The sequence below is a fragment of the Eschscholzia californica genome, unplaced genomic scaffold (genome assembly GCF_041429995.1).
Source record: "Eschscholzia californica isolate CP2 unplaced genomic scaffold, dmEscCali1.0.p SCAF_2, whole genome shotgun sequence".
Taxonomy (NCBI): domain Eukaryota; kingdom Viridiplantae; phylum Streptophyta; class Magnoliopsida; order Ranunculales; family Papaveraceae; genus Eschscholzia; species Eschscholzia californica.
In genome coordinates, this window is record NW_028238309.1 from 18,245,724 (window position 1) to 18,258,317 (window position 12,594).

At 35.6% G+C, this 12,594-nt stretch overlaps 1 pseudogene; it reads right to left on the reverse strand.

Annotated features, from left to right (window-relative positions):
• Positions 1 to 9,117: 9,117 nt before the first annotated feature.
• LOC147556639 (gamma-glutamylcyclotransferase 2-3 pseudogene) lies at positions 9,118 to 9,788 on the reverse strand (annotated as a pseudogene).
• Between the last annotated feature and the right edge of the window lie 2,806 nt (positions 9,789 to 12,594).

Genomic DNA, 12,594 nt, shown 5'->3' on the forward strand with positions numbered 1-12,594 from the left:
AGTTTCATCTTTAAATCAATCAGACGGAATCTCATGAGCAAATATCATATCATACTAAAGAAGAGTTGCCAGCTTAGCAAGCTACAGAATGAAGACTGTTCGACAAATCGAAGATATTTTGTACACTTCTTTAATTATGTTATTTTGTTTTACTACTTTATGTACTGTAATTTTAATTTTCTTCGTAGTTTGTTGTAATACTGTCTTTATATTAATTTATTACCTTTCAACAAAAAAAAAAAAGTTGAGTCGTCTATAGTAAGTCGTCTATGGGAGCACAGTAACTAGAAAGTTCGTTGGAGCGTATAAAATTTAAGTGTTTCTTTCTACACAACGTGATCGTTGTATCTTAAGAGACAAGTGTCCGTGGAACCGTTAGCACCATTGGGGGGACATAATTGTCTTAAGGAAATAGTGACCACTAGCGTCGATCAAATAAGAAAAGTTTTTATTTTCACGTATATATATATATATATATATATATATATTTTAAAAATGTAAGATGAATTTACTGTCAAGAATCGAATCCGTAAACCCCGAAACAAACAATCTTAAGACAATTATTTTATCGGTTTAGGTTTCTTGAAATTTTAAATGCTTATTTGGAAAAAGATGGTAGCAATACTGATTTCAATGTCTCCGGAGTAGCCTGATTTTGGAGTTATTTGATCCAAGTAACTGTCAGACAAAGAATCCGTAAACCCCGAAACAAACAATCTTAAGACAATTATTTCACACTGGTTTTGGAGTTATTTAGAAAAAGAATTTCCACTTTCAGCGTAACTGTTAGACACAAATGTAATTGATCCAAGTAGCCGCTTTAATTTTTCCCTTAGGACAAAACTTGTCACAGAGATTCGCGTGGAGGTCAAACACCAACAAGAAAGGAAGTTTTAGTTTCATTCCACGGGAACTATCACATTGACAATTCCTGTTAATGCGTGTAGTTTACCTTAAAGGAGCATCTTTTAGGAACCAAGGTGAAATCCTCCAAACAAAAGCTTGGGACGACAATGAGAAAGTTTGGGTGATCAACATTTGTTCAACAATTAATAAATTATAAATTCGTCCCTTATTGGTATTGGTTTCCAGGGTGTCTATACACTCATAGACATATTCAAGTAATGCATGTTAATTTAAAGGTCTTAACCATGTGAAATAATGAAACTGTTATCTCTGCTCTTGTTGGAAGGGGTACTTGTACCGTTGCTCTAACCCCTCATCCCCAAGGCCAATAAGTGTTTTAAGTATTGACTTGTACCTTTATAAAAAAAAATGTGGTTGTTACACACAAATGCAATGTACCCATTCGTAAACTTCTTGTAAAGATTCACAGTAAACATCATAATTCGATCAGGAAAATAAAAGGAACTACAAATATCAGCCATATAAGGCTTTCCTTTTTTACTTATTTATCCTAATATACATTTGATTTGTTTTATTCTGATGGGATTTATCTCTTTTAATCAAGAACATAAATCAATCTTTGTGTGGAAAAGTGGAAGCCCTCCTTGGCTGGTTAATTTTCAGATACCACAATGACCTTAACTATCACTACAACGTATAAATCGGAAAAATGAAATGAAGAATATTGAAATCATCAGGAAGAGGAGAAGAGAAGTGGACTTGAAAAAAATATAAGTAAGCAAACCAGAAACACCAAGAAGGTTCGATGTGTTGTTTCGAAAATTATCAGGAGATGTCGCAGAAATCGTCTTCAGAAAGTAATGACCGTTGAGTAAGATAACTAACTACCTTAACAAGAAGGTTATGGAGGACCATTTGATTGCAACTCAAATTTCTCTCTACTCTCGTAGTAGTGATGACCACTTCAAAGTTAATTTAAAAGTATATGTAACTTTTTTATTATATGTACGATATTTTACTACGTTTTATGGATTAATCACAGTTTAGGTTCATCCAGTTATATCTTGGATTCTCTCATCGTATATGTTGGTTCTCTAAGCATGACTTGTGAGTTCGACTGACATAGATCACGCTCTCAAGTTTTAGTTATCAGCCAGTGCATACTTTACGATTTGGCTTGCAAGTAATGTGGCTATGGCTTGTGTGATTCAAGTATGTTGACCCTTAAGGAGTTAGCCATAATTGGTCGGTGTGAATGTAAAACTACAACAAATTGAGTAAAATTGAATTCTTATTTCTGTATATTGTGATTCAACCTATACATCTCTTTATATAGTCTAGATACAAATCAGAGAATGGAAATATAAATCAAATAATATATTATCCCAATCTAACAATAGAAAGCAAATATTAAAGGATAAGCATCATATATTTTCTAATTCCAACACTCCCCCTTAAGCTGAGGCGAAGATGTTGACGAGCTTGACAAGATATGACTGCAGTAGTGACGGACCAACAGGCTTGGTGAACATATCTGCAGTTTGATTAGCCGATGTCACAAAATTTGGTTTGATAACACCTGAGCGCACTTTTTCCCGAATGAAGTGGATATCCACTTCTATGTGTTTTGTTCTTTCATTAAGGACTGAGTGAGCTGATAGCATTATGGCAGACTTGTTATCACAAAATAATGTAGATGACATCGTCTCAAGAAAGCCTAATTCAGTTAGAAGGGAACGAAGGCAAATAATCTCACATGTGCCTTGGGCCACGGCACGATACTCAGATTCTGCAGAAGATCGTGAGACAACTGGTTGCTTCTTACTTTTCCAAGCTATAAGATGATCACCGTGAAATACACATATACCAGAAGTGGATCTCCTATCATCTTTTGATCCTGCATAATCAGCATTAGTAAAGCAAGAGAGACTTGATTGTGGACCTGTGACATAAAAGAGACCAAGGACGGGGCATGTCTTTAGATACCGAAGAATGTGGTAAACGATATCTATATGCTCAGTACGTGGTGAGTGCATGAACTGACTTACAACACTCACTGCATATGTGAGATCTGGTCTTGTGTTTGTCAAATAAATGAGGCGACCCACAAGTCGTTGATATTATGATGGATATGGTAATAACTCTCTAGACTTTGTTGTCAGTTTAAGATTTGGGTCCATAGGAGTAGAGGCGGGCCTGGATCCGAGCATATCTGTATCATTAAGGAGATCAAGAGCATATCTGCGTTGAGATATAGATATTCCACGTGAGGATCGAGCAACCTCAATGCCAAGAAAGTATCGAAGAAGACCCAAATCCTTAATCTCGAAAAATTTCCCAAGAGCCTCTTTAACTTGAACAATACCAGACGAGTCGTCTCCACTAATTATGATATCATCGACATAAACTGAAAGGATAATATATTTCCCTGGTGATGGCGACGAATGAAATATGTATGATCAGAGTGACAACGCACAAATCCTAGAGTTTGAACAACATCACTGAAGCGATTAAACCATGCTCTAGAAGATTGCTTAAGATCGTAAAGGGATTTTCGAAGGCGACATACTATCCCTGAATACTCCCCCTGAGTCTGAAATCCTAGTGGAGGATCCATGTATATAGTTTCTGATAAGTCGCCATTCAGAAATGCATTTTTAACATCAAGTTGATACAAAGGCCACCAATAAGACGTTGCAAGAGTTATTAATAAACGAACTGTGGTTAGTTTAGTAACGGGAGCAAAGGTAGCTCCAAAGTCCTTTCCAGGTACTTGAGTAAATCCTTTTGCAATAAGGCAAGCTTTGTATTTTTCAATGGTACCATCAGTCATGTACTTCACACTAAAAACCCACTTACACCCTACTGTGCGTTCACCAAGAGGTAAATAAACAAGTTCCTACGTCTCATTATGTTGAAGGGCATCCATTTCGACTTGCATAGCAGCCACCCAATTAGGATTCTGAAGAGCTTCTTGGATAGAGCGCGGAATAGAAATTGAGTCAACCTGAGTAAGAAAAGATTGGTATTGACTAGAAACACCCTGATAAGAAAGATACTCAGAAGTCGGATGATTAGTGCTACATGTAAGAAGGTATCAAGAAGGCATGCGCCGCTCCCCAGTAGATATCTAGGAGAGACAATATTAGAAACTAAGGGAGGTGAAGGATTACCTGATTCCGGAGAAGAGACTGGCAATGGATTCTGATAGCGTGATTGGCGAGAGTGCCCGTAAAGGAGCAACACCTTCGACATTTGGAGGCAAAGTTTGGTTAGAAGAAGCAGAGGACAGTAGAGCAGACTCAAGGATAGGAAATGGTCGTGGAAGAGAAGAATTGTCCCTCTTTAGAAGACTCCCTAGCAGTACTTAAGAAAAATGGAACTTTTTCTAGAAAAGTTACATCCATGGAATGATAGAAACGATATGTGATGGGATCATAACACCTATATCCTTTAGACATTGAAGAATATCCTAGGAATACACACCTTATAGCCTTATCATCAAGTTTGGTACGCGTAGGACTACGGTTTTGGACGAAACAGGCACATCCAAACACACAAGGTAAGATGGGAAACAAGGTGTGATCTGGTTGAAGGATATGGAAAGGAGTTTTTCCTTTCAACACCCGACTAGGAGTTCTGTTGACATAATGTGACGGTTTTTTCGTTCTGCCACACCATTCTGCTCTGGTTTGTATGGACATGTAAGTTGTTGAAGAATACCCTTTTTGTTAAGTTCAGAAGGAATTCATTAGTTACGTACTCTCCACCATTATCAGATCTAATGTTACAGACTGTAGTGTTGAACTGGGTTTTGATCATTTGGAGAAAGTTGGTAAAATGAGTGTAAACTTCAGATTTTGTTTTCATTAGATTAACCCATGTGCAACGAGTGTAGTCGTCAATGAAAGTGACATAATAACGACGTTTGGACAAGGCTGACACTGGAGAAGGTCCCCGAACATCCGAATGAATGAGATAAAAAGCACTAGGTGCACGATGCATACGAGGAATATAAGACGTACGAGTATGTTTTGATAATTCAAACCACACAATTAAACTTAAAATTTGAGCAACTCTTTCTTAAAGAGGGAAATAACCAGCATAGATATTGAAAGTTTGCATGTCGTAGGCGTGCATGCCATAAGTCTAAATTTCTTAAGGAACAAACAGACGAATTCAAAGAAGGTAAGACAGAAGCTTGCAAACTAGATGAAGATATCTGAGAAGGAAGTGGATCGCCGAAGTAGTAGAGTCCATCGCGCTCATATCCCTTGCCAATAATCTTCTTCGAAATCAAGTCATGTAAAACACAAGAGTCAGGTAAGAAAATGACGGCGTAATTTAGTATTTTTGCAAGGCGACTCACTGATAAGAGATTATAAGCGAACTTAGGAACATAATACACTGAATGGAGAGTTATATCAGAGAATAAACGAGCATTTCCTTGACTGCAAATGGGCATAGATGTCCCATCAGCAATACTCAATGTCTGATCAACGAGAGTAACATTGGAGGTAAAAGTAGATTCCTCACCAGTCATACGATTATTGGCTCCCGAATCCAAAATCCAAGTAGGCTGATCTGACTTACCATGAAGAGCAACAGAAGTACTAGCAACAATAGGTTCAGAAGAACGTGTTAAGCCCAAGTGTAATTGCAACTCAGCAATCTGGGACTGCAGTTGAATGTAATCTTGTTAAATAACACGGTGAGTTGGTGTTGGATGGGAGAGAGATAAATCTGTACGAGAAATTAAAGCCATTGTTGTCCTATAACCAGCTCTATGAAAAATCACAGATTTAAACAAAACAATACAACACACTAATATAATAAATGTACCAGATTTCTCAAGACTGATTATAATAAAATCAAATGAAGAGAATGATGAATATACAGAAAGATTAAGAATCTGAATTCGAACCTAAGGTTTTAACTTGAGAAGTTTAAATGAAGAAATCAGAACAAGAGATTCAAACCAGGATAAATTGATTTTGGTTTATTCTAGTCTGGATCGATCTTCACGAAGGAGATGAAGACTTCTCGTAGATAATAACAATCACCCTAGCTTTGATACCAAATTGAATTCTTATTTATGTATATTGTGATTCAACCTATACATCTCTTTATATAGTCTAGATACAAATCAGAGAATAGAAACATAAATCAAATAATATATTATCCTAGTCTAACAATAAAAAGCAAATATTAAAGGATAAGCATCATATATTTTCTAATTCTAACAAGTAACATATAACTATTATATAAGAAAATGTATATAATTTTTTTATGAATCATTTGCTTCAAGTTTGAGTTACCTCATGTAATCTTAAATCTAGTTTCGTGACATTTCTAAGTGTAATCAAGAAATGTGGGGGTTTATAACAAAATTGTGATATGTAACCTAGTATTCTGCATCTATAGCCGGCATATTTTGGTTTCATAATTAAAGCATTGTCACGCTCCTCATTTTTCCCTCAACAAAATCAAGTAATTGAATTTGGTTTATCTGTGAAACTACTTTAACGTGCAAGTTATCTAAATTAACTAATAATTTGGTTTTGTGGTTCAATCTATTTGATTCTGGGCTTCGAGAAAATCTGTCATGGGAAGGAAGAGACGACATATATTTTAACAACTAGTGGCAGATGGAGATTTTCTCTAGGGCCTGGATTCTATAGCTTGCATAAATAGATCACTAGAGAGTTGATTCATTTTGCAAGGACTTTGTGCATACTATGAGAATCGTTTGTAGTAAAAGTAATACAGTTACCATATAATTATATATGAACTTTATTCTAAGATATTATGTGATGAAAGTATTATCCTGAGACATGGAAGAATACTTAGATAAGAAAGTTGGGTATTTATTTCATCACTAACCTTAGAAAACTACGAATTTTTTATTTATTATTTAACTCATGGGACGGGTTCAATATTCTTCACGGAGTTTTGGTTTCATGACTTAGTGAGAGTCACGAAATGTGAGGGAAGTGTGGAGCCGACCTATGATATGTCATAGTGTTTTCTCATGAATATTGAATTCGAGCCGATATTAATTAATTAGAATATGGTATATTAGATATACACATGTTATTTAGTTGCAGACTGCAAACAATAAATATACCAATGTATTAGAATTAATAAAACTAGATTAATGTCTAAATGTATAGCTAATCGTTATGATGTCAATTAACATTGATAACATAAGAAATGAATTTCTTTGAGGATATTCAAAAAAGAAGAATATGGTTTGTCGTCATACATGCCTCAACACAATATTACCATAAAACAAATTGCTCTATCAGTTTGGTAATGTGAATCAGTTATGCATGCATACAAAATTGAATGACAACCTAATGTGATCCAACTAGTAAAGGTGTGTCAATAACGAACAATCGTTATCAAAAGGAATGTGACTATGGCCTAAAGTAAATGAGTTAAGTCATAACGGAAACCCAACCTAGTTGACTGTAGATGTCAAGATCTAGGTTCAATGCGAAACTGAAGTTATATACTTACTCGCTTGTAACACTGAAAGACAATATTCTCTACCCATTCCTAAGATGAATCACTGTTGCCTCTAATGAGTGAGGATGAATCACCGACAATTAGATCATTACATGACAGAAATATCTAGGGGCAGAAATAAGAATCGAACTCATACACATCTAGTCTAAATTGCTATATTGTGTACTTACGACATATATGTGTTCGCAAAACTATAAATTAAACGCAACCTTTTAGTGAATATTGTATGTTTTGTATTATTATCGTCACATATATCATAATAATCTAAATCAAAGTTTCGTGAGTGATCCCAAAAAGTAAAAAAGATAAGAGCGTACGACGCAAGAATGCGGAAGTTATGAGTAATGATCGGATGTGTTCAAATTGAGATTTTACAAGTTCATAGTCTTGGATCTTCAATTCGTACGTTCTATCTCTTTGAAAATTATGCAGATTTTACAAAGGATTTGAGTTTGTGCCACCCTTTTGTTAAAGCTAAATAGACAAACAAAACTATGAAAAACTTCTTGTCGCTATCATAGTTTTAGTATTCATAGGAAAGAACACAACACAAAAATTTACATCTAGGGTTACCTTAACTAGGTAACTTAAACAGAAAAGATACTAAAAAGAAAAGACAATGTATGGAGTTTGAAGAGTTAGTTAATCACAAAATCTTACAAGTAGGATTTTTTTGTTGAAATACAAGTTGGAATGTTAATTAAAGACAAGTTATATTTAATCAAAAGCAAAATTAGTCATAAAAACAACAAAACAAAAATCCAAACAAACTATTAAAGAAGATAAAGCAAAAATGATAGGGGAACCGACATTTCCAGCAGACCCTGGGCAGACGGCCGACGTGGCGAAGCCACGTCGGCCGTCTTGCCGCGCTGGCGCACTCATTTGAACATATTACGTCTTTCTTACAGTTCAGTCCCAGTTTTTTTGTTCCTCACGTTTTGCCCCTTCCTGATGTGAAGGAAACAAAAAAAACCTAAATTTCTTTCACAAGTCGATTTTAAGAGAGAGAGTGGGGGAGAGGGGGAGGGAGAGAGGTGACAGAAGGTTTCTTCACATCTCACTAACCCAAATCGAGCCATCTTGATAGGTAATGTTTCTTCACATCTCATTAACCCAAATCGTTTTGCCCCTTTCCTGTATTCATGCTTCAAACTCTGAAACTTTTTCATTATTCTAGGGTTTCTGTTTAATCCTTATTTAGATTTGTTATAGACTTATGTGTGGGTGGAATTTTTCTTCTTGTTTACCATTAAGGAACTCAATATTGTTTTTCTTCTTTACTGAAATTTTATTTCTTGGGTAAAAGTTGTTTTGTATACTCTTTTGAAAGTTTATATTCATTTCTAAAAATTCTTTCTTCTATAGGTATACTGGTTTGTATTCATCTCTGACTTGTTATTTATTTTATTTTAGATAAGCCGTCGTCGATACATTCGAATAAATGAATGCTTTTAGATAGCTTCGATCTCTTGACATCTAATTTACATCGGTATAATTCGAGTAGATAATTGTACGAGAAAGATATCAAACTATGAAGATTGGGAAAACATGAAAGTAGGCAACTAATGTTAGTCGATGCTAAAAACCTTGTATTTCTTGTTTTCATTTGTGTGGAGCTTAAATATATTGACCATCTACTTCATCTTGGTTAAATATATCATATAACCGATATCTTGTCTAGTGAATCTTATTGGAAAAATTCAAGCAATTAAAGAATCATAAAGTTGTAGGCTCTTTCTCTGAAATAATTTGCCGAACTGCATTTACGAGGTCTACAACATGCTTGTCTTCACAACCCATTTGAAGAAGAGTTGCATTTGGTTGGCCATCTCTTCAAGTGATGCAGGACCCAAATAGTTCACATTCACCTTCTAATTAGGAGATGTTATATAACATTACTCCATTCATGGTTGGAGTTGTAGATGTTGGTTCAGTAAAGAAGTTGACGTAAGTCTTCACGTCATATTGCTTCTCTCTCTCACTTCTAAATGCAATAGTGCTTTCTTTTTATCCTCCTCTCCTGAAACTTTATAAGCAACTCCCCGACAGACTTGTCCTTTATGAGGTTCTAGTGAGTAGTGTCACAGTTCTTCCTGGTACTACCTTGGTAGAAGACACGACGATAATCTTTAATGAAACCAACGAGACGATCATCGTGTTGAAAACCAGCTTTCCAGATTAAAGACCCATATCCAAAAATATCACTGAATTGTTATTATTCTATACTATTTTGTATTTATCTCTTATTTTGATTTTTTTTAAAGAAACATGTTTATCTCATATATTTCTTCTTCACTTGTTTTGTATTCTGTCTCTAAGAAGGTCAATTCAGAACATATAGTGGAGATGGTGGGCATGGAGGTAACAAACATGAAAGTATCGAACATGGAGGTATCAGATATTGAGGTGGCAGAGAAAGAGATGATGAACATGAAGATAGTGGAGAAGGAGATGATGGACCTGAAGATAATTCCATGAAAACAACAAAACTTAGTTTGATATTTTTGTACATCTAGAAATTCTATTTGTTAATATTCCAAAAATAAAGAAACAAAATTTAGTTTTGTATTTAACTTACTCACATTTGAATGCTCAATAAAATCTTGTTATTCTCTCAATGGTGTTTGTCAAAACTTATGTGCCATGAGATGATATAAAAGTGATGGAAATTGCAGGTAAATTGGCGCGCCCAAGTGCTTGGTGTTTTACACAACCTACAGTCTTAAACAAAACTAAGGGAAATGATAGAGTGACTTAGAAATTGGTACTTAGAGGGTGACATATTTCCTCATTTAGAAATAAAAGCGGTCCCCACCGTAGTCAAACTTTGAAAAAACCTTGTCTTTTAGTGATTCCACATCAGCTGGGCACTAACATGCCCAAAAAATTTGGGCTCTCTAGCATCTCCCCAAAACTAATTATAGAAGCTAGAATTTGTTTTCTTTGACGAACAAATCCAACCCAACTGCTTGGATCTGAATAATTTTCACACTTCTCATTCCAGAATGGAGTATACTTTTCAGCACCTAATAGTCCTTGTTCAGAAATGGTTGTCGAGTTCTCAATCCTCCCAGAGAATCCTTGAACAACAGCAACCAAGCCTTCCAAAGCAAGAACATGCATCGATGATAGGGGGTGTTAACAGAAAATGCACTCCTCGACAACATTTTACAAATATCTTCGAACACGTTACTGCTAGATAACTTTCAGCACTTCCAATACACCATTAAAATGATAACTTCCTGCACTTCCAATAACCATCAAAATGATAACTTCCCGCACTTCCAATACACCATGTCACAAATTTCGTGTCCACCCGCTGCTACAACTTGTTGTCTATAACTTCGACTCGTTCTAGTTCCTGCCATGTCACAAATTTCTAGTTGTCTAGCCAGATGCGGATCGATTTTCCTATTACATTTACAATGACGGACTTTACCAGGACTAAGGATGTGATTATGCTCGAGAGACACAATAGTAGTCTCCCATTTTCCGTTACTGTGTAACTTAGCGACAACTCTGGCTTTGCATGCATTCATACCACTAGGTCGGGGACCAACTAGATTGGTTCCTGTTGGTTTAAATTTTCCATGCTTACCACATGCTATCGTAACATACCGAAGGATTCCATGAACACTTTTCATCGATGTCTTTTTCACTGGATGTCCTGTCTGTTTGGCATAACGAAGACAATAATCGTACAAGCCTTCAACAGTATCGAATTCCATCCCAACCCTAGGTACTTCGACTTCCGTTGATTCCTTCGCTGCATTTTCTTCTTCCGAACTCATCTCAAACACCGATGATGATTACAACTTCAAAACAACAAAAAGATCCGTAACAAACAAGTAAAGAAAAAATATTTCAGAGATGAACATGTTTCTTAGAAAAAAAAATCTTCAAAATAAAAGAGATAAATACAAACCAGTATACCTAGCGAAGAAAAAATTCAGATGAAATACAAACCAATATACAATAAATTTCAGAGCTTAAATGCAAACTAATATACAATGCTTAAATTTCAGAGATGAAATACATAGATTCAAGAGATGAATTACATAGATTCCAAAGATGAATTACATAAATTTCAGAGATATAATACCTTTAAAGAAGAATAAAAATCAAATCAAACAATATATATATATATATATATATAACAAGCATTTTGGGAAATACTTAGATTTCAGATATGCATTACCCAAAATTTATCTTTCATAAGTTACCAATCAAGATGACTTGACGATTTGGTTAGTGAGATGAACTGTTAACCTTCTGCTAGATGTTGATTTCTCGATTTTAAACCTTCTTTCACCTCTCTACCTCCCTCTAGATGTCAATTTGTAAAAGAGATTCAAAAACCTAGATTGTAATGGTGAGATTGGGAGAAATTCTTCTGTCGATAAAAGAGGAAGAAGAGAAACGTGGATTTCCACTGCCTAAAATTTTTAGGTTTTCTGTTTCTTCAAATCTAGACCGTTAATAAACTCAGCAGTCCAAATTAAGTCGAAAGGAAGGGGCAAAACGTGAGGAACCAAAAAATTGGGACTGAACTATAAGAAAGACGTAATATGTACAAATGAGTGCGCCAGCGCGGCAAGACGGCCGACATGGCTTCGGCAAGACGACCGTCTGCCCAGGGTCTGTTGGAAATGTCGGTTCCCCTTTCATTTTTGTTTCATTAACAAGTCAAAATTGTCTCCTTCTCTTGTTTTGAAAAAACCATAATTAATAAGGTCGCTAATTTAAAAAAAAAATAGTACTTTTGAAAGCTTAAGATTGCTCAGCTTTATTCATCCCGTTTGTGAGACAGAGAGATGATCAAAATGTAGGTGGTAACGATATTGTCCGCGCTTCATACACATGCTTAAGCCCAACCAGTAAAGGACATTTCTCGAAGAAGGTTGGCGAGGGAGAAACCCCGACAATTACTAAGAATGCACACATATAGTTCTGGGCGTTTTCCCAAATGATGCAAAACTATAGCAGAGAGAGAGACTTAGCTCTGGGTGTTCTCCCTAATGATGCAAGATTGTAGGAGAGACAGATATTCGACTTAGCTTTGGACGCTCTCCCAAGTGATGCAGTATTATAACAGAGGGAAAAAGGACTTTACGACGATCATCATAAGCAAGAAAGAAGAAAATAGTTACAGATATATTGTTTATGTTTACATAGCCGATCTATGAAAAAGTG